The 27,329-nt window shown below is 48.0% G+C and overlaps 1 pseudogene; it reads left to right on the top strand.

Annotated features, from left to right (window-relative positions):
- Positions 1-1,672: 1,672 nt before the first annotated feature.
- LOC122424045 lies at positions 1,673-15,944 on the top strand (annotated as a pseudogene).
- Positions 15,945-27,329: the final 11,385 nt, after the last annotated feature.

Raw genomic sequence — 27,329 nt, 5'->3', positions numbered from 1 at the left:
GGCTCCCATTCAGTTGTTTCCCTCAGACCCTGGAGCCCCGCAGTCCCCGTGGGATGCCCCGGGGGAAGCCCGTGTCATCTGACTTGGGCTGAGCACGGGGATGCTCCTCCTCCAGCCCCGGGGACCAGGATGGACAGAGGGCCCCAAGGGTGACTGAGAGCAGACGGTCTGTGTGCAGCTGTGAGGGGGGGTCAGCCGTAAACAGAGGGGCAGAGTGACAGCACACGCCTAACCCAGGCTGCCTTCACGTTTCCGCAGGACTCCTGCAGGACCTTCAAGAACTGTCTTCCTGTGTTTACCTGGGGGCACTGCCCTGCCTCACCTGTCTATTCCCCACACGGGGCAAGAATGAGTCTTAAGAATATTGATCTTAGCCCCACCTGCTTCCCCTCCTCCATGGCGGCCCATGACTCTGAGCACAGATGCTCAAAGCCTCCCTGGAGCCTAGCCTGCTGGACCCTGTGGTCCCCCAAGGGCAGAGCTGGCTGCAAGGCTCACTCCATCCCCAGGAGCAGGACTGAGGGGCTGGGGGAAACGGACAGGAAGGAAGGAGTGTCCATCCAAGGCTATGTTCTGACCTGGTCACCCATCGGGGGTTGCACCTGCCAGGGCCTTCTGAGGAGCCTTCATGGGATGCCTCAGGCTCTTCTTCTCCAGGGAGGAGAGGGCAGCATCTGGGTGTTGCTCTCACCCCACGGGTCTGCTCCATGAGGCACTGACTCTCTGTGTTTCCATGTGGAGCATGTGAGCACCTAACAGGTTCACATACCTGGAGCCCAGGGCAGGAAGCCAGAGACCCGGGACCTGGAAATGAACCCAGGATGTCTCCTAAGTCCCTCCCCACGTGCTGCAGAGCCTTCTCCACACTTCTGTCCAAACCTCCCTCAGAAGACTGTCCTCAGCGCCTCTCACTCCCCCTCAGCCCTGTTTTCCTGAGGCTCCAACTGGTCCTCTCATTCCTTTCTGAAGACGTCAGCAGTCATGGTCATCGCCTGCCTGACCCTCAGACATGTGAGTTCATCCCTTCATCAGTTCTTCCTCAGTTCCTGGAGAATTCCCATCCTGCACAGACTTCTCTGGGCAGGTTTCAGGCACTGAGTACAGAGCCACTCAGTGTCCCCCCATCTCCCTGGAGCCCTTAGAGCTGGACCCCATTGAGCTCACTGTGCGGCTGATCCAACTCCACGGTGACCCGTGTCAGGTGAGAGCCCTGTGGTCCTGAGCAACAGAGACTGAGTCTGGCTGAGTGAGCGCAGAAGAGCGGGCACTGGGAGGAAAGAAGCCCAGGTCAAGAACGTTGTGAAATGTCAAGACTGGGCTTCTTTCTCTAAGGGGGTCAGCTGGAGGTGGAAATAGTCCCAGGGTGGGGCCTGCTGGGCCGGGTGTTTGTTTGACTTGAACCACTCAGAAGTGACAGCTTTGTTTTCAGTTCTGCTTCCCAGAGTATATCTGGGCACAGAGGGTGTGTGTGGTCATTGCAGAGATGCACAGCTGGTGGCTGCATCTGCACAACTGAGACATTCTGGATTTTGTTGACACTCAGCCAGAGGAAGATGCCTGGGTAAGCAGTGGGGAGGGACCCTGCCCACCTCCCAGTCCTCAGGATGAATGTTTGAGAAAGGATGATGTCACTAGTTGACAGAAGGGAACTGGAAGCTCAGAGAGGTGAGGCCATGGCCGAGGCAGCAGGTGAAGCAGAGGCAGAGCCTGGATGTGGAGGCAGGTGTGTCTGAGGGCCTCCTCCCAGCCGAGGGCCCCTGAACAGAGCAGAGGGAAGGCGGTACCCATCCTGGTGGGCTCAGCTCAGCACGTGGACCCCTGAGACGTGAGCGGTGAGCCCAGGAGGAAGGGGGGTGTTGGGGGTGCTCAGTACTTTGGGAAACTGGAGGAAGCAGAGCGGGTGGAGGGGGACAGGAGAGTCAGAGCCTCCCCTCCAATGGCCTGGCCTCCTTGAAGCTGCCCTGGGAGCTAGGGTGGGGCTGATGTGGGAAAGGGGAGTTTTTTCAGTTACAAGGAATCAGGGTTTGTGAAAAACCCTGCCTCTGAGTGCCAGGCTCAGTGCCAGGCCCTGGGGGAGACCTTGGCCTGGAGACGGACAGGACACCATGTGGGGAGTCAAAGGGCGCTGGCTTTCTGTGTTCCCCGGGCCCTCTGCTCAGGATGTGGGTGATGGGAGGTCCTGTGTGGGGAAGATGGCCCTGCTGGAAGAAGTGAGAAGGGCTCACTGCACAAGATCCACATATAATCCCTCTGTTGGCAATATTAAGATAAAAAGCCAAACTCTACAGACATCAGAATAACAGGAGGGGCATGAGCTTAAATCTATGTTTTTTACTGGCAGAGCCAACCCTAGAAACTTAGTGTTATTAAAACCACGTTCCCACCCCTCCCTCGTACCCATGTCCAGCGGCCTGGTCTTGGCCTCCTCTCTGCCCAGAGAGAGCTGTGTGACCCTGGGCAACCTACCTCCTGGGGAATTGGTTGTTCTACTCTCTTACTAAGGTTTTAAAAGCTGATTTCCATTTTCCCTGTGGGTGCAGATGTTTTTTCTGACCTGATTTATGGGATCCTTGGCAATTTTAATTTCCAAGAGTCCAGCAGGTCAGAATTTCCTTTATATCTTGTGGAAAGTGTGTATTTAGAAAGGTTTCCTCAAATCAATGTTACTGTTAATGCTTCCTTCAGCCCCTTCAGTTTTTTCTCTCTGGTTTACATTGGATCCTTTTGAATGATTGACTGATTACAACCTTTAGTTTCTTTTCCGCCTTTTTCTCTTCCTCTTTCTCCCCCTTCTACTCTCCCTCCCTCTCTAACTTTCACAGGGGAACTGGGGTTGTGCTGTGTCATCGAGAAGCTGGTTGTTTCATGTCCCCAGAAGGGGTCCCACCCCTCATATTTTGGCCAGGCTCTGCCCAGGAGGGTGGAGGGTGCCCAGAGACCCTGGACAGGAGGAGCAGCAGAGAACAGACAGGGCCCCTCGTGATGTGGGTAGGGTTCTCAGACCTGGAGGAACTGAGCAATAAGAGAACCATGACCAGGAAAGTGTGACCTTCAAGAGGAGCTGGAGAGGAACTGGGGGAAGCTGGCAGGGGGAGGCTAGGAGCTGGACCTCCAGGGACAAGTAACCCGTCACATAGTGAGGCCAGTGGGGAAACATGTTTCCTGGGGAGGGGCAGCCTGTGCCAAGTGAGGAGTCAGAGTCCTGCAGCAGGCCCTGTGGAGACAGAGAGTGTGAGGAAGACAGGAGCTGGGGCAGTCGGGAGGGTCTGGGTGCTGGGCTAGGGACTTTCTTAGTGCCCCTTTCCCTTCCCAGGGAGCATGGAAGCAGGCACCTGAGGGAGATGGTTGGGGAGAATCTGTCTGCCCATGAGGAGGGGAGGGATGCATGACTGGCCATGCAGCTGGGCAGGGACAGGCTTCTCTGGGATCCTCCCCTCTCCCACCAACAGCCTTTCTAGAAAGGGACCATTCAGAGGCTGACAGAGGAGGATGTCCTGGATAGGAATCCAGCAGAGGAAGCACTGCCCACATCCACACCCATGTGATGCCCCAGACAACGGTCATGACCAGGCCAAGAATGGGAGGGAAGGACAGAAGATGAGTCAAGTGTTCAACGCATTTACAATTGTTTGTCATCATCCAGGAGCCGGCCCTTCTGCCTGAGCCCTCCTCTTCTTTCTGACTTGACTCTGTTCTCATGTTTCAAGATTTCAATAGGCTGACCTGTCTCCTGGGGTCCTGCAGCTTCTGGGCAGAGAAGGAGGCAGGGGGCCAGCCAGCTCTCCTCTCCTATTTACTTGGAGGAGGGCCTGCCTTTGTGAATTCTCTCCCATCCACATGACAATGCCGCCAGCCTTCGCCACCAGGCACACCCCCTAAGACAAGCTGATGGATACTCTTCCTGAGGGAGAGCTGTGGGCATTGCAGAGGAGGGTGTAGAAGGAAAGATTCTAGGAGTGGAGCTTAGGTAAGGGGATTTGGGGGGAGCTCTAAGGAAACAGGGTTGCTCTAGATTGGGTGCTGCAGAGAATGGGGGCAGCACTACCATGGGGTCTCAGTAACTCCATCAGTGGAGAGGGGAGACCAGAGCGAGGATAAAGCTGTAATGGGTAAAGAAGGAGCAGTCGTGCTTTTCAGCCAAGGGAGGGGGCGAGGTGTGGGTGAGGGTGCAGTGACGGGTGTTTGCTGTCTCCTCACTCTTGCTCTCAGGGTGACCCTGTGTGAGACTGGAGTTCTGTGAGAGCCTTTACATCCAACAGGAGAAGAGCATCGCCCTGTTGTAATACCAGGCCAGCCTCGGGATGTCAGGGGTTCTTTCTTTCTCAATCCTTTATGAACATTCGTGTAAATAAACAGAGAGGAATATACCCATAGATGTCAAGACTCCTCTTATTATTAAATTCAATTAACACAGAATATTTCCATCACATTCACTCTTCTTTGCACCATAGAGACAAAAGAAAGGCACCCGCTCAGGTGTGTCCAGCCCTTCGCAGCCTCATGGATGCAGCCCTCCCAGCTCCTCTGTCCATGGGTTTCCCAGCAAGAGTCCTGGAGTGGGCAACCATTTCTTTCTCCAGGGGATCCTCCCTGCCCAGGGATCCCATATCTCTTTCGCCTTGCATCCCCTGCATAACCACTAGCATTCTTTTTAAACTTTATGTCTCTCGTTTTGGCCATACATTTCTAAAGTTCTCTCATTTGAATTTTATTATGAACTCATGACCTTTCACAGACTCAACCTGTCTCAATGAAATGTATTCATAGCAATCATTATCTTTTATTATTATTATTATACGTGAATGTCCCCTTATGACCACTACTCTGACCATCTTCAAGACCATCCTGTCTTTGCAGGAGGGGAGATGCTGTTCTCTGGGATTCACCTCCCCGGCAAGGGGTCTTCCTTCCTTTGAGGGGACGGAAGCCCATGGGTGCACACGTGGGTGGGCAAGATGCTGCTGGACAATATCTGTTTACAGTCCACTCATGCTTTTCAGCCAAGGATGTTCACTCTCGTTACTCTGGTTTAGCTCTATTTTCATGCCTACTTTTCTAGAGAACTAAGTTTCATCAACACAAACATGTCTCTTACACTGACAATTGTCACAGCAGGTTGGCATTTAATTGTCCAATGTGACAATTGTCACATTTCTTGTTGGCATTTAATTCAACTGCCTCCATGATCTTTAAGGGGGTGGCACTAGAAACCACCCCATTCTTGTGGGTTATTGTGTGCTATAAATTGACTTCTGTTGTCTTACAGTTAAAACAATCCAGTCCTAAGAGCATGTGGTTAAAACAGATCAATTTATACAGAGGGTTCTGCTCATTCCTTCCCAAGGAAAATTCCTTCCCATTCTTCTTTAGATAGTTAATCAGTCTCTTTAAATGATATTACTACATTGAGGGGTAGAATAGTGTGAGAATGTGTATGCAAGAGACAGGAACCTGGATTTGGATTCTGGCTCTAGCACTAGCTGTGTGGCTTGAGTATATTCCTTAACCTCTCTGAGCTTCAGTTTCCTTTCTTATAGGATCATTGTGAGAACTAAAAGGAAGTGAATTCATACCAAGCAATTGGGAAGGTGCCTGGTGCAAAGTGGGAAGTCATCAACCACAATCGCTAATAAGTAGTAGGTATTGCATTTTGCTTTTTCTTGACTTAAATTTGATAGGATTTATTTACTTCTTATTAGGAAAAATGAGGATTTCAGTTATTTTTCTACTTTCTATTGTACCTGTCCCCTTCTTCTCCTTATATCATTATCCCACTAATTGTATATCCTCCGTTAAGAAGCTTTGTACTTGTAAGCACTTTATTTACATCCTTGTTTTCTTATACTCTCGACTGGACCTACTATTTCTTGATTCCCAGCTTTATAAACTGAGATATTAATCCTCCTCCTCCCTTCAGTGCTTTGCCTCCCAAGTTTTAGAAGTGTATTTCGATCTTTAAATTAACAAGTACATTTACTTCACATATTTAAATACTGTTTCATTTTAAAAGATAAAGATTGTATTATAATGACTATAAATGAAAGAAAACTAAGATTTTTGAATCACTATATTATACATCTGTGAGTTATATCATAGTATATATATTCATATTACTTCAGTTTTAAAACAGTCTCCAAAGGACTTGGACATAGATATATTTACTTTAGATTAAAAAAAATAAAACAAAACAGTTTACATTTTTTGTGATATTTTAATACATTTTTTATGAGCTAACTTGTACCATATAGCTGCCGATGCTTCTCAGCAGGTCCGTTCAGTTCAGCCTCTCAGTCTTGTCCGACTCTTTGTGACCGCATGAACTGGAGCACAGAAGGAATCCCTGTCCATCACCAACTCCCAGAGCCTACCCAAACTCATGTCCATTGAGTCGGTGATGTCATCTAACCATCTCATCCTCTGTCATCCCCTTCTCCTGCACTTTAGTTTTTCCTGATGTTTCTAACTGTCTTCATCTTCACCCCTTGCACTGTTTCTCTTCAACATTTCCTCTATTTCTTTCCAACTGTGCATCATGTGATACTGAGTGCTCTGTCCCCACAGACTTTGGACTTCTTATCCTATTCTGTACTGGTTTCTCTCTAGGTCTGCTGTGCACCCAGCTGGGATCCTTGGATTCCTTTCCCACTGGGTTGATGTTCCTGATTCCTGGATCCCACGTCTATCTCCCTCACGGGTATCCTTTACCTTCCTCCATAGTTAAACAAACATGTAATCTATGTTTTTTCCTGCATCTCATTGTCAAGTAACCTTCTAAAAGTCTGGTGAAGAGTGAAGGCTGCTGTGACTATGGGATGGGATGTGGGGTTGGTGAACTTGTCCCCTGCTCTCCCCTTGGCCTTCCTCTCATCTTGCTCCCTCTCTGGGGCTCTGCCCAGAAGACCATTCTTCTCTCCTGTGAACATGCTCCCTGTTTCTCTCCCTCTACTGCACTCCTCTTTATTCATCTGTCACTTCTCCATCCAGTGAGTCTTCAAATATTTGTTAAAGACTCTGGTCTCCTATTGCTCCCATGCTTGTTTTTATTAGCAGCAGAGGGAGGAGAGGCAGGCTATGGGTTCTTGACCCAGTGAGTGGGGTGGAAGTGTACCAAGGGCAAGACTTCTGATCTTAGGTAAGTCAGGTAACATCCCTGTGTCAGCTTCCTTATTTGTGAATGAGGATACAATGGTACACATCTTCAAAGCTAATGGAATAAATTATGAGGTACCATTGGTAAAGTTTCAGAGCCGATACCAATGCAGAGCAACAATCACAAACACAAGTTGCTCTTATCAGTGAAAGTGAAAGTTGCTCAGTCATGTCCGACTCTTTGTGATCTCTTGGATTACACAGTCCATGGAACTCTCCAGTCCAGAATACTGGAGTGGGTATCTGTTCCCTTATAGAAGGGATCTTCCCAACCCACGGATCGAACCCACATCTCCTGAATTGCAGGTGGATTCTTTACCCACTGAGCCACAAGGAAAGCCCAGGTGAAGTTGTTTCCACTCGATTGTGAACCAGAGACCTTTTGAGTGTTAGGTGAAGATGGTAACCACTACACTACAGAAACCACGCACTCTTATCAGTATATGGTACCATACCAATATATACCTTTGCCATCATTTCAGTCAAGTCTCAGGAGGAGTGGTTGACAGATGCTCTTTTGCTTTCTCAAAAATAGTAGCTAAACATCAACACTTGCTTTCCTTTCTCATCTCCCACGGCAAGTTAATCACATGCAGAACCAAAATAAATTATTTAATGATAAAGATATGATCTTTTATTTAAAGAAAGACCACTGAGAATGGGTATATCTGAAAGGATGGACACCCTCATATATTATAAGTATGAACATAAATTGATACAGTTTCTTTGCATAGCATTGTGGCTCTAGGTATGGAAATTTTTTAGGTGTTGATGCCTTCGGATCTTAATTCTACTTCTAGATATAGCTTAAGGATACAATCTCAGATGTAGGTGAAGTTTTATACAAGGTGAATATACTTTGCAGTATTATTCACATAAAGGATTAGAAACTACATCAAGTCCAATAATCAGGAAGGGAAATCAAGGAGGACAGAACACCTGCAGGGGTTCTCTGCCACTCAGAGCAGGGAGACAGGAATTGGGGCAGGGCTGGTGGGACTCCAGGCCCTTGTGGGAAAAAAGGCTCTTGCAGAAGCAAGGAGGACCTGGGCTGTGGGAGCTGTGTCACCAGGAACTTTGGCAAGGAGAGACTTGAGCACAGGGAGCTCATCATTTTGCGATGAAAACAGTCATTTACCAGTTAACATATATCCACAAATACATATTTTTGTTTATTTTAGGGAGTAGAGCATAGTCATCCAAAATGTGTGATTTGCATCAGAAAGACTCGGGTTCCAGTCCAGACTCTGGCACCAGCGTGAAAACTTGGACTGAGCTAACTTTAAGTGAGTTTCAGGAGCCTGCATGTCAATGACATTGGATCAATATTACTATTAATATTAGTTAATACCAATTGGAAACCACAGGTGTCCCAACCTCACTTCATTTCCAGAGTATCACCTCCTATCTGTTCTAGTCTCTGGTTTGATTGTTCCTATAACTTCACAGATGGCTGTCTCCTGTCTGATTACCTTCTTCTTGGCCCCAACAGGAGAGCAGGATTCTGACTTGGCTTGGAAGGAGCTGTAGGAGGTGAGTGACTTTGCTGAACTAACAACCAGCAGAGCCCAGGAGACAGAGAACAACACTGGGCTAAGTCCATGGAGGACCTGGTGGCCGTCCAAGGGGAACCCGCTGAGAACTTGGCCCTCCCTGTTCCCTGCAGCCACTGCGCCCTCACAGTGGAGCTCACAGTCTATTTCTCTTCTCCAGGGTTGAGGTCATACCTCCCTCCAGCCTGACGCAGACAAGGAGCTGAAGGGAGGTCTCTGAGAGCCCCTGCCACCACCATGAGCTCAGAAAACTTCGGAAACTGCTCAGGTAGTCAGCTGCCTCTTCTCTGGAAGGTTCCTACTTGTGATCCAGAATTGAGGGTGGTGTTTCCAGGCTGAGTTAAACTACAGAGGAATCAAGAACCATGAAGAGGATGGATAAGCATTCTTGAGCTTCAAAGAGAGACCAGGAGATTCCCCTCATCTTGGAGTCTGCCCACAGACTCCTTCCCAGCCCTCTGCTCAGGATCCATGACCAAAGTGCTGACTTCCTGCCTCTCCCACCACCCAGCAAGTGACTCAGAACAGAGGCAGGGAGAGCACACGTGGAGCATGGAAAGCAGATGGGAGTCCCCAAGGCCAGGCAGGCCTGGGAGAGGAGGTCCTCCAGCATCACTGGAGCTTCTCCTGCTCTCTCCCTTGACCCTCGCTCGCCTCCTGCTGCTCCCAGACCCTGGGCCATCACCACAGAAGCTGTTTCCTCCGGCTCTTGCCCAGCCACCTGCCCAGCCACTCTGCAAGGGTCAGTGGACTCTGCACTGAACCTCATTCTGGCCTTTGCCGCCTCCCACCTAGAGAGGAGGAGTGATGAGGATCATATTGGCTCCACCCCTCCTCCACATGGTTGATCCCCTCCCCTGCCCATCCTAGAGTCTGTGGTCAGAAGCAGGAATGTTCTCACTTGGTAGTTTTACTCAATGGCGTGTGATCCTAAAGTCTTTTCTAAAGCTAGGTAACATGAGTTTGTAATGTTCTCTTAAGTTTCGTGTGTACAACGTTATATTTCTACTTCTATATACACTACTGCATGCTCACCACCAAAAATGAGTTGCAAAGAATCCCCATTGTGTCCTATAGAGTAGAATGAACAAACCACAGGAGTTTTAAATGTAAGGAGGATTCAAAGTCATGTCCAAGAAATGTCTGACACTTGACCTTAGATTCAACCTCAGAGCTTTCGGCTCTGTGGCCTTGGGCTGTCCCTCCTCCTGCCTGAGTTTCACTTTCCTCTTCTGTGAGATAACAATAGTGCCTCTTTGTGTGGATTTACCAAGAAACACATTTTATATCACGTCCCAGCCCACACACACATATATATAGCCTGGCCACCAATATCTTAGCTGCAATTCAATAACCTCCAGATCTCTGAAATCACACAGGGATTTTGATAACTCATTGAGGAGTAATCTTACCCTGCTGTGATCTGAGGCTATTTACAGTCATTACATTCTTTACCACATTTAAGGTGAGTATTCAATTGCTTCACTGCCCAAAAATGAAAGCATTCATTTATAGGGTGCTGCCAGTCTATTCTGAAAGTGGTAACTAACAGATCACACTTGCTCTTTCTTCTCTTTGTGTGTGTGTTTTCAGTTGCTCAGTCATGTCCAACTATTTGCAACCTCATGGGCTGCAGCCTGGCAGCCTCCTCTATCCATGGGATTCTCCAAACAAGAATATTGGAGTGGCTTGCCATGCCCTCCTTCAAGGGATCTTCCTGATTCAGGGATCAAACCCACATCTATCACATCTCCCACATTGGTGGGCAAGTTCTTTACCATTAGAACTCCCTGGGAATCCCACCTTGACCTCTATTTACCTGGGAATCCCACGTAGGACCTCATTCCACCTAACCTCCTTACAAGCCCTATCTTCAAAAACGTCACCTGGAGGTTAACATTCAACACAAATTGGGGGTGGGGGGACAGTCCATCTATAACCCTAGGTGACCTCACCAAGAGCACCCCAGGCAACTGCTGCTCAGCAAGATAAATTTTAACTACTTTATACTCAATAACATTTATATTCCACCACAAATTCTTCTAATCTTATTCCCTTTTCTTTCATCTAGATATTGAGATCTTTTTTGAGGAGGTTGTTGAATGTCTCTGGGACATACTGAGCAGAAAGGAACTGCTCCTCCTGCTGAATGAATTCCTGGAGAGAATTAAGACTGAGGCCGGTTTGTCCAGGTAACCTGCCCAGGTGCACCAGGATGGTCACCCATGTCCCCGGCACCAGGCTAGCTTCCTCCTGGCAGGCATACCTCCTCCAGGCAGGACCCTATGGTTGGGGTCAAGGGTGTTCCTTCTCAAGATCCCATCAGGAATGTTTCCTCCATGTCATTTGCTGACAGTGCATCATCTGAGGTTGAGAAGAATTGAAACCTGCAAGGAAGGCGCAGGTTATGTGACCTTGGACAAGTTACTGAACTACTCTCTGCTTTAGTTTCTTCATCTTTTCATTTTTATTGTGAGGACACTGAGATCATGCATGTAAAGTGCTTCCTGTAATGACTGACACAGATTAAATACTCAGTTAATACAAACATTTAAAAAACTTGTTGTGAAGAGACAGGGCTCAAGGGTCTTCTTTCTGGTGATGAGAACCAAGCAGAATGTCCTTTGGGACAAGTTAGAAAATCCTGACACCACCATTTGTGTCCTGGCTTCTGCCTACAGTCTTTCTATTCCCCATGTTAGGAACTGTACCAACCCTGCTGGATCCTGCTGGCCCATAAGGCAGAGAGACTACAGAGGAACTGGAGGAGCTGGTGGGATCCTGGATCTAGCCCTGCCCAGCTCCTGGGCCTGTGGGCTTAAGACTTTGAATCTCAGATCTGTCCTGTGTCCAATGGGAAGAGCAATTCAGTCTGATGGATTATGGTGATGGCCTCAGAGTGAACTGCAGGGTCAGAGGTGGGGAACCAAGAGCAATCATCTTGTCCAAAGGACCAGGGAGGCCTGCACCAGGGTCAGACCCAGGGGTCAGGGTGAAGCAGAGGGTCCAGGTTGGAGGAGTAGTAGGCAGTGTTGGGCAACAAGGCCAGGACTAGAGTGAGGAGAGTGGGCCTTAAGGACACAGCACTGAAGGGGCTGTGACCCTAGCAGAGGTCCCCTGAGTGGGCCGGGGTGGGGGAGCATTTCTTCCCTCCCTGATGGGATCCCCTCATGCTGGGCTAGAGGGCCCTGGGTGACTTTGTCTGTACACCTTGCCTTGGACCTGGCTTCTCCCTCCATCTGGGACCCTCTCCTAGTCTACGTGGAGTCCCCCTGTCAGTGGGAAGGCCCTGTGACTCAGTGAGCCCTCCAGGGTCACAATGAGTGGCTCCAATTGTGTGTCATTTGAGGCATTCTGAGGAGCCTCATGCATCCCCACCCAAGAGGAAAACACTTCCTCCACCAGCTGTGCAAGTTCCGGTCTCTTCAGGCTCAGCCGTTCAGATGGGTGTTTCCTCAAGTCTCTTGAATCTTTAGAGATTCCCCAAAGTTGCACACAGCCTGGGGTGCAGGCAGGTGAAGCTATCGCCAGGTAAATTGTGAGTTATGTTGGTGACCCCTGAGTGGTTGAGGGTGCTGGGTGACGGGTCAGGAGTCAGTGAGGTGAGCTGGAGAGTCCAAGGGAAACCAGGGCTCATAGCACATCTCCTGCTTCCCTGTCAACTGGGGCAGTGGGTGGTCTCTATGACCTTCTGCTGAGAAGGTCAAGGGCACAATGCTTAGAAGACAGCAGATGGCAGGTCAAATGATTATAAGGTGCTTCTAGCTCTGACTTTCGGGGTTTAAAAAATTCTAAGTCATAGAGACAGCCAGTCTGCAAAGAGTAAGGGCACAGTGCCCAGGACTGCCCTTACTTTGACTTCAGTCACAAATTTAGGGGATCCCCAAAACAACTCTCAGTTTCAAGAATTCCCGATAGAATAGACAGGACTCACTGAGGGCTTCATGATCCCAGCTACAGTTTACTACAGGGAAGGAGAAAAGTTCCCACAAGCCACAGGGCAGAGTCTGGGCAGGTTTCACAGTCGAAGCTTCCATTGTCCTCAGGACACGTACTGACCTGGATTTGGTGTGTGACAAGATGCACAGAGTATTGCCCATCAGGGACACTCACCTTGCTTAAAAGCCAGATTACCCTGACCTGTCATCTCCAGCCCCTCCTGGAGGTCAGACTCGTGCCCTAGCATCCAGCTCTCCCAGATGGCAGAACTGACACCAAGAGACCCAGAGACCTACGATCACTCGTCACCTTGTCAGACTGACCAGTGGCCAAAGGCCTGGGCAGGCAAGGACACTCCTATCAGCCGGAATTCTAGGGGCTTAGGGATCACTTTGCAGGAGCCAAGGGCAAAGAGCAGGGAGACTTCTCACTACACACCAAGGCCCTTGAATGAAGGTTTTCTCAACCAGTCCTACTTGTCTTTGTTTATCTGTGGAGTTCCTACTGCAAAAACTCTTTCAAAATGAAGGTGTTGACCCACCTGTGAGACGTCTTTACCACATACCTTTTCTCTGGCTGAGCCATATGACCTGTGGGATCCTCATTCCCCAACCAGGTATCGAGTCAAGCCCGGTAGTGGGAGTGCAGAGTTGTAACCTCTGGACCACCTGGGATTTCTCTCAAATATCTCTCTTAAGTTGCCAGTATCCTAAGTTGACTTTTGTTTACCTATTCCAAGTTTAGTTATGTCAAGATGGAGCATCTATAAAGTATGAAATGTGTTTAAGGTAGGAAGAGAAAAGTTTACACTTATAAAATTTTTCTTTAATTGATTGATAGTAACATATCTGTATTTATGCAGAATAGATATTATGGAGCCAATTTTACAGACAAGCAAACTGCATTTTTAATCCCTTGACCTTCATTGTTACAGGGAAGAGGCAGAGGAACTACACAAATACCTGGACGAATTAAAAAGAGCTTTGGTTGAGGAGGACCAAGAAAGAGTCCCCAAAGAGCAGCTGGACAGGAGGAGGTTTCTGATTAAGTTTCCTCGGGTGAAACGGCAGCTGGAGGAGTTCATAGGCAAGTTCCACGAGCTCGCAGACAAGGTTGACAAGGTGCATAAGGGATGTACCATCTCCAACGTGGTGGGCTACAGCACCGGTGCTGTGTCTAGTATTCTGACCATTGTTGGCCTGGCTGGCACCCCTGACAGCGGGGGCCAGTGTGGTGCTCTTGGCCACTGGGATAGGGCTGGGAGCAGCAGCGGCTGTGACCCAAGTGTCCACCACTATCATCGAACATGTGAAGAAGTCATCAGCAGAAACCGAAGCCAGTCACATGATGTCAAGTGTCGTCAAGAAATGGAAGGTTCTCCTAGAGGTACTCAAGAGCAACCTCCACATTGTTGACAGAACAGAGAAAGTCACAGAAGCTGTGCAATGCATTGAAATGAACATCCATGCCATGGAGACAGGCAAAGCCAACCCTGGCTCTGCAACCAATGCAAACATCTACATGAGCCCTGGGAGGATCTCAGGCCCAGCCATTCAGCAGATAGAGGCAGGTTTCAAAGCCACAGCTTTAACAATTACCAAAGGAGTCCGGATCGCGGGTTTGGCCACTGCAGGGGTCTTCCTTCTGGTGGATGTTGGCTTCCTGGTGAAGGAGTCAAAGCACTTGCACAATGGTGCCAAGACAGTAGCAGCTGAAAGCCTGAGGCAGCGGGCATGGGAGTTGGAGAGGAAGTTGGAGGAGCTCACCCAGATCTATGAGAATCTGCAGGAGGACCTGATTTAGCCACCCTCAGAGCAGTGCAGGGTCCAGGGACACGTGAGGAGCTAGACTGCAGAGGTACCTTGTTAGAGGGAAAGAGAGGGAGACCACATTAATGAAGCTGGGTGTTAGGAATTTGGCATTTCTGTGGCTGAGCAAAGCAGTGCATGGATGGATGTAGGTGATGGATGAGGAGAGAGAAGGAAGGGGCCTGGAGCCTGCATTAAGGGAGGAGGGGGCACGAGAGAATGAGAGGCGGGGAGAAACCACTTTTTTTTCATACTAAGAACATTTTATTTTGTGTTGGAGTATAGCCGATTAACAGTGTTGTGATAGTTTCAGGTGAAATGCAAAGCGACTCAGGCATACACACACATGCATCCATTTTCCCCCAAACTCCACTCCCGCCAGAAACCACTTCCTTTGGACTAAAGATGACCCTGGAGGCAGAATAAAGGGAGAGGCAGGTGAACTAGCAATGAGAGGCCAGGTATAGGAACAGGTTGACAATGGGAGAAAGTCAGAGAGTTAGGATTGTTGGGATCCAGAAGGAGCAGGGGCTCCTCTATCGCCCTCCAGAGGCTGTGATGTCCCAGCAAGAAGAGTCTTCCCCTGCTGGTGGTCTCTAGACCTCTCCTCCAACATCAACTCACCTGTGGCCCTAGCTGATGTATCTTACTAAGGCAGTGACTTCTTTTGTTTGTTTGCTTTAATGAAAGATAATTGATTTACAATATTCTGTTAATTTCAGGTATACAGCAAAGTGATTCAATCATACAGGTATCTATGTATTTATCTGGGCTTCCCAGGTGGTAAAGAATGTGTCTGCTAAGAAGTCTACTCATACCTTGATCATTGAAAAGGAAGTGGACCCCTCTCCTTTATCTCTTCCCTTGTCTGTAAGCTCCAGGCCCTGGCCATGCAATTGTTTTCATCCTCTCCTAGTCCAGTTAGTGAACCACGTCTCCACATAACCATGGCCTCCGCTCTGCTGGCTTTTTTTGTTCCTTGCCTTGGGAGTATGTGCAAGGCCAGTGCATGGATGTGAAAACCTGTCACTTGCCAGGTCACAAATAGGAGTCATCACTACCCTTACTGTCCAAAACCCTGAGCTGTATTCTGGCCTCACTCTAAAATCTTCCCGTCCTAGAGCTGATGGCCAAGCAGCAACCTGCAGGTGTGGGTGCCACAGGTACCTCTGGGAGGAGCACAGGGGGATGGTCAAGCCAGCTTGGACCACCATCTAGAAGGAAGAAGCCTAAGGATGAGAGGGAGGTTGTAGTTTAAGTTCTTGCCTTCCAGGCACATGAGGACCAATGTGGGAGAGAGCAAAGCACTTCTCAGATGAGGGTTGTTAACAAAATTGGCACAAATGATCATATTCAAGTCGAATAAAGCTTTTAATAAAACAGTCTTGTTCTTTATCAAAAAAAAAAAAAAGAATGTGTCTGCGAAGCAAGAGACACAGGTTTGATTCCTGGCTAGGGAAGATTCCCTGGAGGAGGAAATAACACCCCACTCCAACATTCTTGTCTGGGAAATCCCATAGACAGTGGAGCGTGGCATGCTACAGTCCATGGGGTTGCAGAGAGTCAGACACGACAGAACATCTCAGCATGTGTATATCTATATTCTTTTTTATCCGTTTCTATTATAGTTTATTGCAAGATATTGAATACTGTTCCTATGCTACTACAGTAGCAGGCCCTTGTTTATCTGGTGTGTATCTGATAATCCCATCTCCTAATTTATCTATCCCCCCCAAACTTTGGTAAAATGTTCATTTTCTATGTGTATGAGTCTGTTTCTATTCTGTAAATATGCTCATTTGTATTATTTTCTGGATTCTACATATAAGTTAATATCACATATTTGCCTTTGTCTGACTTACTTCACTCAGTATAGTAATCTCTAGATCCATACATATTGTTGCAGATAATATTATTTCCTTCCTCTTTATGGCTGAGTAGTATTCCATGGTATGTATACATGTACCACATTTGCTTTATTCATTAATCTGTCAACAGACATTTAGGTTAATATAATGTCTTGGCTGTTAGGAATAGTACTGCTATGAACATCAGGGTACATGTATCTTTTCAAATTAGAGCTTTAATATTTTCTACATATATGCCCAGAAGCGGGATTGCTAAATCATATGGTAGCTCTATTTTTAGTTGGTTAAGAAAACTCCGTGTAGTCTTCTATGGCGGCTGTATCAATTTACATTCCCACCATCAGTGGAGGAGGGTTCCCTTTTCTCCACAGCCACAGAGCATTGTAGATGTAAATGATGGCCCCTCTGATGCTGTAGGGGGGATAACTTACTGTAGTGTGACTTGCGTTTCTCTAATGATTAGTGATGTTGAGTATGTTTTCATGTCCCTGTGGCCATCTGTGTGTCTGCATGGAGCATTGTCCGTGTGGATCCTCAGGCAGTGACTCTGATGACAAGGATGGTGCTGGCGCTGGTGATAGCACTGGTGCTGACAGCACCGTGGGGGGAATAGGTGACACGTCGCCAGGTGCTCTTGGGTCCAGAGTGACTGAGAGACCGCTGACGTTTCCATGAAAATCCAAATGTGGAGTAGGAACAGAGGTTGATTAAAAGAAAGAAAGAAAGAAAGAAGGATGAAACAAGGAGGCAGAAACAGGCCAAGGAACTTTGCAGTGTGTGAGGAGATAAAACAGCCTGGGGCCAACAGACACGACTCTCTGATCCTCGCTTTCTTCTTCAGCTGGGGGTGAGGCTGGAGAAGGTATTTCAGGTTGCTCTGCTTCTCTCCACCTTGTGTTGTCTAGAATCTGGTTCAGTAAATATGAGCTGATTCACTGAGGCTTCCTTGCGTTAACTGATGGGTTCACCTGGGCTCTGGATGCCTGACCTCCTTCCCCGTGAGCCTGTCTCCAAGGTTCTCAGGGAGCGCGTCCTACATGGCTCCTCCTGCATGCCCACTGGCCTCCCATCCAATCATTTCCCTCAGACCCTGGAGCCCCGCAGGCCCCGTGAGATCCCCAGGGGAGCCTGTGTCATCTGAATTCAGCTGAGCATGGGAATACTCCTCCTCCAGACCCGGGGAACAGGGTGGACACCCAAGGGTGACGGAGAGCAGAGGGTTTGTGTGCAGCTGTGAGAGAAGGTCAGCCATAAACAGAGGGGCAGAGAGAGACAGAACACACCTCACCCAGGCTGCCTCACACCAGGACTCCTGCAGGAGCTTCCAGAACAGTCTTCCTGTGTTTACCTTGGGGCACTGTCCTGCCCCACCCGTCTATGTCCGGCACAGCCTAGAATGACCCATAAGAATATCGACCTTAGAGGCAACTGCTTTCACCTCCCCACGGTTATCTGTGACTCTGTGCACAGATGCCGAAGTCTAATTGCAGACCAAAGCAGCGTGCAGGAGCCTGGGGTCCCCTGAGGTCAGAGCTGGGGGCCAGGCTCCCTCAATCCCCAGGAGCAGGACTGAGGGCCTGGGGGTGGGAGCAGGGATGTAGGGAAAGTCCTTCCAAGGCCATGTTCCGACTGATCACCCATCTGGGATTGCACCTGCCTGGACCTTCTGAGGATCCTTCATGGGATGCCTCAGGCTCCTCCTCTCCAGGGAGGAGAGGGGGGCATCTGCGTGTTCCTCTCACCCCACGGGCCTGTTTCGTGGGGCACCGACTCTCTGTGTTTCCATGTGGAGCATGTGAGCAACAAACAGGCTCCCACACCTGGAGCCCAGGGCAGGAAGCCAGAGACCTGGGACCTGGAAAAGATCCCAGGACGTCTCCTACATCCCTCCCCACGTGCTGCAGAGCCTTCTCCACACTTTTGTCCAAACCTCCCTTGAAGACTTTCCTCAGCGCCTCTGACTCTGATTCCCTCTCAGCCAGTGTTTCCCTGAGACTTCAACTGGCCCTTCCATTCCTTCCTGAAGATGTGAGAGAAAAAAAAGCAAAGTGAAGTCACTCAGTCATGTCTGATTCTTTGCGACCCTATGGACTGTAGCCTGCTGGCCTCTCCCATCCATGGGATTTTCCAGTCAAGAATACTGGAGTGGGTTGCCAGTTCCTTCTCCAGGGGATCTGGAGAAGGATCGACTCAGGGACCGAACCATCAGCAGTCATGGCCATCGCCTGCCTGAACTTCAGAAATAGGAGTTCATTCCTTCATCAGTTCTTCATCAGTTCCTGGAGAATGCCCATCCTGCACAGACTTCTGGGCAGGGATTCAGGCGCTGGGTACAGAACCATTCGGTGTCCACCCCCATGTCTCCCTGAACCCTTAGAGCTGGACCCCACTTAGCTCAGTGTGTGGTTGATGCAATTCCACGGTGACCCATGGGTCAGGTGAGAGCCCTATGATTCTGAGCAAGAGACTGAGTCTGACTAAGTGACACAGAAGAGGTGCTGGGGGAACAGGGCAGGTCAGAGAAAGGAAAGAAACCCACAAACTGGCGCCGTTCAGGAAGGACAGGAAGCGGGACAGGTCCTCCTGCAGGAGCTCACGGTCTGTCCCCGGAGGCCCCTGCAAGCAGGGGGCTTAGGTCCCGGCACCAGGAATCCCAGTGTCAAATTCTCAGGACACAGAATAGCTGGGGTCCGGGGACTATATTTTTGGACCAGTAGGTCAGGCTGAGGATGAGGAAGATGAATGGGTAACAGTGACCCTGAACCCTGGGGGTAAAGTCTCAGGTCAAGAGGCTCCAGATTGAGTGCTTCCTAGATGCACATGTGCCCTCTTCTCAGACCAACAGAAATGACTCTCCTCACCCTGTTCTGGGTCCAAGCTTCCCACACACGACAGCAAGGGCACCGCTCACTTCCCCAGCTGGGGAGAAACACGCATCACCTCCACCTGCTGCATCTTGCAGTGATGTCAGGGCTGAAGGGCCCCAGGGCAATGACAGTGCCTCTCCTGCTCTGTTGAGCCCCTTTCTCAGTGTTCTGCATGTATGTTACATATGTACAGGCAACAGGGAGGTGCAATGGGCCCTGACCTCCAGGAACATTGCTCCCCTGACACCAGTCTTCACTGGGATCTCACTCCCTGTTCCTCTTTCCTGCAGGGAAGTTCACCCTGTGGAACCTGGGCTGGGCCATCGCTGTGTCAGCACCGTCACCTGGGTCCTCATCGGATCCTCACTGCCCCTCTGAGAGCAGGTGGTATCACCCCCACGGAGAACAGGAGAAAGCTGGACCCAGGGTCCAGGAATGTGGCCCTGACCCCTGCCTGGGAAGGACAGTCCTGGATGGGGCCTCTGTGTGCTTCCAGCGTCTTTCCTGCATCCAGGTTGAGCTGATTGCTCGGGAGGACACAGGGTGTCCTGTCCCAGGAGGAAGTGAAGCAAGCATGTGGTGTGTCTGTAGCACAAATGTCCTGGGTCTGGGGCAGTGTACCTGCCTTCTTGGAGCCCAGGTCACTCGGCTGTCTGTCGCCACCTGCTGTCCTGTCCCACGTGGGGAGAGACGGGCAGGGGTTGTGCTGCATGCACGTGCCGACCACCCAGGACCTGAGTCCCTCCCAGCAGGGCCTCTGCTGGTGGTTTCTAGTTTCTCTGCAGGCCCCGGCACTGGGTGGTTGTAAGCTGCTGCTCCCATGTCTCAAAGGTACCTTGCAATTCACAGAGGCGCTTTCACACCAGCTGCACACAGCCTCCTGTTGACTTGTTCCTGGGGCTTAAACCTAACTGAGCAGTGTTGTGCTAAGTCTGCAGAGGACAGTATTTCCACTAAAGCTGCTTCTTTTCAGCAAGTTGCATCGCTTGCACAGAATATCTACCAAGAGTTTACACACAAGAGTGATGAGCTGGCCTGGGCCCCGTCTCCCTGTCAATGACAATCGGTGATAAGAGACTTGTTCTGTCACAGCCCTGCTTCCAAACCACATGTAGTCCTAGCCAGCTCCCCTGCCTGTGGTTGCACCCTGATCAGCCTCTGCTGCTTAGCTCCTCTGTCTCCTAAGGCTGCTAAACCCACTCTTGACTATACATTACCCATTAACCACAAAAAATAAAAAAAGCTTTTTCTCTATTTACCTAAGGTGAAGCTGCCCAAACCCCGATGTCCACTGCGACCTTTGGTAGAAGTGTACATGGGCAGAGACACCCAGATGTGAGAATCCTTCAGGGCTGAGGTTCTGTGTTTGTCTACAAGTCTAACTCATGACTTCCCCTTTGCTGACCCCAACTTGTCCCCTTCCCAACCCCTTCTCCACTAGACCCCCAGCTCCTGCTTCCCCTGTATCTGGAACAGCCTGCTTACAGGGCAGCAGGACTGACCATGACTCAGGCTCCTACCCAGCCTTGGCCTTGCTCCAGAGCCCAGTGGTGGGTGCTGGTGTGGGGAGTGGGGTGTGGTATGGGATAAGCATCCAGCTCTCCTCTTATAGATCAAAGACCTGGAGAGCAGCCTTTACCCCTTGGCCAGAGCAACTCAGGAAGGCAGGTGGGTGTCAAGTGGGAAAGGGGGAGAGAGGGAGGGGCTGGGAAGAAGTGCATGCAGTGGGAGAGTGATTTGCCAAGGGCCTCACAGTCTGTTGGTGGCAGGTCTTCCTTCACAGATCCCGGGTAGGATGTGCTGAGCCAAGAAGGCCCTGGCATGTCAGTGCTGAACTTGTTTCTCTAAAGGGTCAACAGGGAGGGGGCAAGAGCCCAGGGTGGGGCCCAGTGGGTGGTCAGGCCTGAGTGACTCAGACAGGAGGGCTTTCACTTACCCTTTTCCTTTCTGTTGTATATCTGGACCCAGAGGGTGTGTGTGGTTTATTGAAGAGATGCACAGCTGGTGGCTGCATCTGCACAGCTGAGAACAACTGGATCTTGTTCACACTCAGGCAGAGGAAGACTCCTGGGTAAGCAGGGTGTTAAGACTCTGCCTAAGTCCCCATCCTCAGGATGAATGTCTGAGAAAATGATGGTTGTCACTAACTGACAGAGGAAGGAAATGGAAGCTCAGAGAGGTGAGGTCATGGCTGAGGCAGCAGGTGAAGCAGGGGCAGAGCCTGGATGTGGGGGCAAATGTGTCTGAGGGCTTCCTCCCAAAACCTGGGCCCCTGAACAGAGCAGAGGGAGGCGGCACCTGCTCAGGTGGGCTCAGCTCAGGATGTGGACTCCTGAGACGTGACTGGAGACCTGAGAAGGAAGGGGATTTGGGCGGGGCTCCAGTCCTTTGGCCTACAACACACAGAAGAACTATACAAAAAAGGTCTTAATGACCCAGATGACCACAACGGTGTGGTCACTCACCTAGAGCCAGACATCTTGGAGTGTGAAGTCAAGTGGGCCTTCACACTTCAAGTGTGAAGTCAAGGAAGCATCACTAGAAACAAAGCTAGTGGAGGTGATGGAATTCCAGTTGAGCTATTTCAAATCCTTAAAGATGATGCTGTCAAAGTGCTGCACTCAATATGCCAGCAAATTTGGAAAGTTCACCAGTGGCCACAGGACTGGAAAAGGTCAGTTTTCATTCCAATCAGAAAGAAAGGCAATTTCAAAGAATGTTCCAACTACAACACAATTACACTCATCTCACACACTAGCAAGGTAATGCTCAAAATTCTCCAAGCTAGGCTTCAACAGTATGTGAACAGAGAAATTCCAGATGTTCAAGCTGGGTTTAGAAAAGGCAGAAGAACCAGAGATCAAATTGACAACATTTATTAGATCATAGAAAAAGCAAGAGAATTCCAGAAACCATCTACTCCTGCTTCATTGACTACACTAAAGCCTTTGACTGTGTGGATCACAACAAACTGGAAAATTCTTCAAGAGATGGGAATACAAGGGAGGAGCTAAGATGGTGGAGGAATGGGACGGGAAGACCACTTTCTCTCCTACAAATTCATCGAAAGAACATTTGAACACTGAGCAAACTGCACAAAACAACTTCTGATCGCTAGCAGAGGACCTCAGATGCCCAGAAAAGCAGTCCATTGTCTTCGAAAGGAGGTAGGACAAAATATAAAAGACAAAAAGAGAGACAAAAGAGTTAGGGATGGAGACCCATCCTGGGCAGGGAGTCATAATAGAGGAAGTTTCCAAACACCAGGAAACCCTCTCACTGGCGGGTCTGGGGGAAGTCTTTGAATCTCGGAGGGCAACCTAACTGGGAGGAAAAATAAATAAAACCCACAGATTACATGCCTAAAAGCAACTCCCAGCAGAAAAGTACCCCAGATGCCCGCGTCCGCCACCAGCAAGTGGGGGCGGAACGGAGAGGAGCAGGTGTCGTTGCTTAGGGTAAGGACCGGGCCCAAATGCCCTGAGGGCAATCAGAGGGAGCTAACATGAGATAGCAACTTAAACTGTGAGATAGCAACATAAACTTTGGGATAGCAAGAGAGAGGGAGAAAATTAACCGGCAAAAAGCCCTAACTGAAGACACTGCCGGCCCATTCACAGAACAAATGAAGGACTGAGCAATTCCAGAGAAGAGCTAGCCAGCTGCCAACTGACCCATACCCCACCGGAGGCAGGAGGCAGGGGGGAGGGGAAAGGGGCAAACTTGGCCCCAGAGAGGGCACCCCCTACGAAACTGCAAATAGGCTCCCAGTTTCTAACCAAAGACTTCCTGAGATCCTGGATGGTTGACATCCACCAGGAGGGTCGCAGCTAGAGACCAGCTCCCCAGAACAGACACAAGATGCACCCGACCAGCGCGCGGAAACTGAGGCTGGGACTGTGGAGGGGAGAAGGCGCACCACACCCGGGGAGAGTGTGCCCGTCAAGCTCCTGGCTGCCTGAGCTGCTTGGGCCGGGGAAGGCACAAAACGCAGGCCAAACCGAGTCTGCGCTTTTGTGGAGTCCCCGAAAACTGGAACCGCAGGCCACGCAGGGCCCACCCCCTATAGGGCAGCCTGGATCCTGAGCAGTGTAGACGGGGAAAGCACACATGTTGCAAGCTGGCGCAAACCCAGTGTGGCCGGAACACTGCGAGTGCTCCCCACACACGCCAGTGACATTTGTCTGCAGTGCCCCTCCCTCCCCACAGCACGACTGAACAAGCGAACCTAAACAAGAGACCACCTCCGCCCACCTGTGTCAGGGCAGAAATTAGACACTGAAGAGACCTGCAAACAGAAGCCAAATAAACAAAGGGAACCGCTTCAGAAGTGACAGGGGCAAGAGATTAAAATCCCTGTAGTTAACACTGACTACACTGGAAGGGGCCTATAGATATCGAGAAGTGTAAGCTGGAACAAGGAGCTATCTGAAACTGAACCGAACCCACACTGCCCGCAACAGGTCCAGAGAAATTCCTAGATATATTTTTACTTTTTTTTTTTTAATTTAAAGAAAAAGATTTAAAATTTAAAGTTTTAAAATTTTAAGATTTAAAATTTAAAGAAAAAATTTTTTCTTTTTTTTCTTTTTTCCTTTAATTTTCTTTTAAAATTCCCTATTACTCCTCTATTACTCCTTAATTTTCATTTTCTTTTATTTTCTTTTAAAGTCCTCTATTACTCCTCTATTACTCCTTAATTTTCATTTTCATTTCACTATAACCTTGCAAAAAAAAAAAAAGACCCTATTTTTAAGCGAACTTCATATATATTTCTTAATTTTTTTTGTTTGTTTTTGAAAAAAAGAATATTCTCTAAGAGAGGAATGGCTGCTATCTAAAAGTCTACAAGCAATAAATGCTGGAGAAAGTGTGGAGAAAAGGGAACACTCTTACACTGTTGGTGGGAATGCAAACTAGTACAGCCACTATGGAGGACAGTGTGGATATTCCTGAAAAAAGCTGGAAATAGAACTGTCATATGACCCAGCAATCCCACTCCTGGGCATACACGCCGAGGAAACCAGATCTGAAAGAGACACATGCACCCCAATGTTTATTGTTTTGCTTTTAATATTGTATTTTTAAGAGTCTAACCTCTACTCTAGATTTTTAATCTTTGTTTTTCAGTATTTGATATTAATTTTGGACATTTAAGAATCCAATATTCAGTACCCATTTTTACTCAGGAGTGTGATGATTACTCTGTCCCCCTTTTGACTCTCTTTTTCCTCCCCCAGATAACCTCTATTTCCTCCCTCCCCCTTCTCTTCTCAATCCAATTCTGTGAATCTCTGTGGGTGTCTGGGCTATGGAGAATACTTAGGGAACAGAGTCCTGCGTAGATCTGTCTCTATCCTCTTGAGTCCCCCTTTTTCTCCTCCTGTTCATCTCTATCTCCTTCCTTTCTCTCCTCTTCTTCATGTAACTCTGTGAACCTCTCTGGGTGTCCCTCATGGTGGAGAATCTTTTCACCATTAACCTAGAAGTTTTATTATCAGTGCTGTATAGTTGGAGAAGCCTTGAGGCTACTGGAAGAATAAGACTGAAATCCAGAGGCAGGAGACTTAAGCCCAAAACCTGAAAACGCAAGAGAACTCCTGACTACAGGGAATATTAAGTACTAAGAGATCATCCAAAAGCCTCCATACCTACACTGAAACCAACCACCACCCAAGAGCCAATAAGTTCCAGAGCAAGACATACCATGCAAATTCTCCAGCAACAGAGGAACATAGCCCTGAGCGTCAACATACAGGCTGTCCAAAGTTACACCAAACACATAGACCCATCTCAAAACTCACTACTGGACACTCCATTGCACTCCAGAGAGAAGAAATCCAGTTCCATGCACCAGAACACTGATGCAAGCTTCCCTAACCAGGAAACCTTGACAAGCCAATCGTCCAAACCCACCCACTGGGAGAAACCTCCACAATAAAAAGGAACCACAGACCACCAGAATACAGAAAGGCCACTCCAAACACAGCAGTCTGAACAAGATGAAAAGGCAGAGAAATACCCAGCAGGTAAAGGAACATGAAAAATGCCCACAAAGCCAAACAAAAGAGGAGGACATAGGGAATCTACCTGAAAAAGAATTTAGAATAATGATAATAAAAATGATCCAAAATCTTGAAAACAAAATGGAGTTACAGACAAATAACCTGGCGACAAGGATTGGGAAGATGCAAGGAAGGTTTAAGTAGGACTTAGAAGAAATAAAAAAGAGTCAATTAAAAATGAATATTGCAACAAATGAGATCAAAAACACTCTGGAGGGAACCAACAGTAGAATAACGGAGGCAGAAGATAGGATAAGTGAGGTAGAAGATAAAATGATAGAAATAAATGAAGCAGAGAGGAAAAAAGAATCAAAAGAAATGGGGACAACCTCAGGGACCTCTGGGACAGTGTGAAACGCCCCCAAAATTCGAATCATAGGAGCCCCAGAAGAAGAAGACAAAAAGAAAGGCCATGAGAAAATACTCAAGGAGATAATAGCTGAAAACTTCCCTAAAATGGGGAAGGAAACAGTCACACAGGTCCAAGAAACTCAGAGTCCCAAACAGGATGAACCCAAGGCGAAACACACCAAGACACATATTAATCAAGTTAATAAAGATCAAACACAAAAAACAAATATTAAAAGCAGGAAGGGAGAAACAACAAATAACATACAAAGGGATTTTCATAAGGATAACAGCTGATCTATCAATAGAAACTCTTCAGGCCAGAAGGGAATGGCAGGACATACTTAAAGTAATGAAAGAGAATAACCTACAACCCAGATTACTGTACCCAACAAGGATCCCATTCAGATATGAAGGATAATTCAAAAGCTTTACAGACAAACAATAGCTGAGAGAATTCAGCACCACCAAACCAACTCTTCAACAAATGCTAAAGGATCTCTAGACAGGAAACACAGAAAGGTTGTATAAATGCGAACCCAAAACAACAAAGTAAATGGCAATGGGACCATACATATCAATAATTACTTTAAATGTAAATGAGTTGAATGCCCCAGTGAAAAGGCATAGACTGGCTGAATGGATACAAAAGCAAGACCCCTATATATGCTGTTTACAAGAGACCCACCTCAAAACAAGGGACACATACAGACTGAAAGTGAAGGGATGGAAAAAAAATATTTCACGCAAATGGAGACCAAAAGAAAGCAGGAGTCGCAATACTCATATAAGATAAAACAGACTTTAAAATAAACGCTGTGAAAAGAGACAAAGAAGGACACTACATAATGATCAAAGGATCAATTCAAGAAGAAGATATAACAATTATAAACCTATATGCACCCAACATAGGAGCACTGCAATATGTAAGGCAAATGATAAAGAGTATGAAAGGGGAAATTAACAATAACACAATAATAGTGGGAGACTTTAATACCCCACTCACACCTATGGATAGATCAACTAAACAGAAAATTAACAAGGAAACATAAACTTTAAATGACACAATGGGCCAGCTAGACCTAATAGATATCTACAGGACATTTCACCCCAAAACAATCCACTTCACCTTTTTCTCAAGTGCACACAGAACCTTCTCCAGAATAGATCACATCCTGGGCCATAAATCTAGCCTTGGTAAATTCAAAAAAATTAAAATCATTCCAGTCATCTTTTCTGACCACAATGCAGTAAGATTAGATCTCAATTACAGGAAAAAAACTATGAAAAATTCCAACATATGGAGGCTAAATAACACACTTCCGAATAACCAACAAATCATAGAAGGAATAAAAAAAGAAATCAAAATATGCATAGAAACAAATGAAAATGAAAACACAACAACCCCAAACCTATGGGACACTGTAAAAGCAGTGCTAAGGGGAAGGTTCATAGCATTACAGGCTTACATCAAGAAACAAGAAAAAAGTCAAATAAATAACCTAAGTCTACACCTAAAGCAACTAGAGAAGGCAGAAATGAAGAACCCCAGGGTTAGTAGAAGGAAAGAAATCTTAAAAATTAGGGCAGAAATAAATGCAAAAGAAACAAAAGAGACCATAGCAAAAATCAACAAAGCTAAAAGCTGGTCTTTTGAAAAGATAAACAAAATTGAAAAACTGTTAGTAAGACTCATTAAGAAACAAAGGAACAAGAACCAAATCAATAAAAT

This window comes from Cervus canadensis, chromosome 21 (genome assembly GCF_019320065.1).
Source record: "Cervus canadensis isolate Bull #8, Minnesota chromosome 21, ASM1932006v1, whole genome shotgun sequence".
NCBI classification, from domain to species: Eukaryota; Metazoa; Chordata; class Mammalia; order Artiodactyla; family Cervidae; genus Cervus; species Cervus canadensis.
This window is presented reverse-complemented; position numbering and strand designations above follow the sequence as displayed.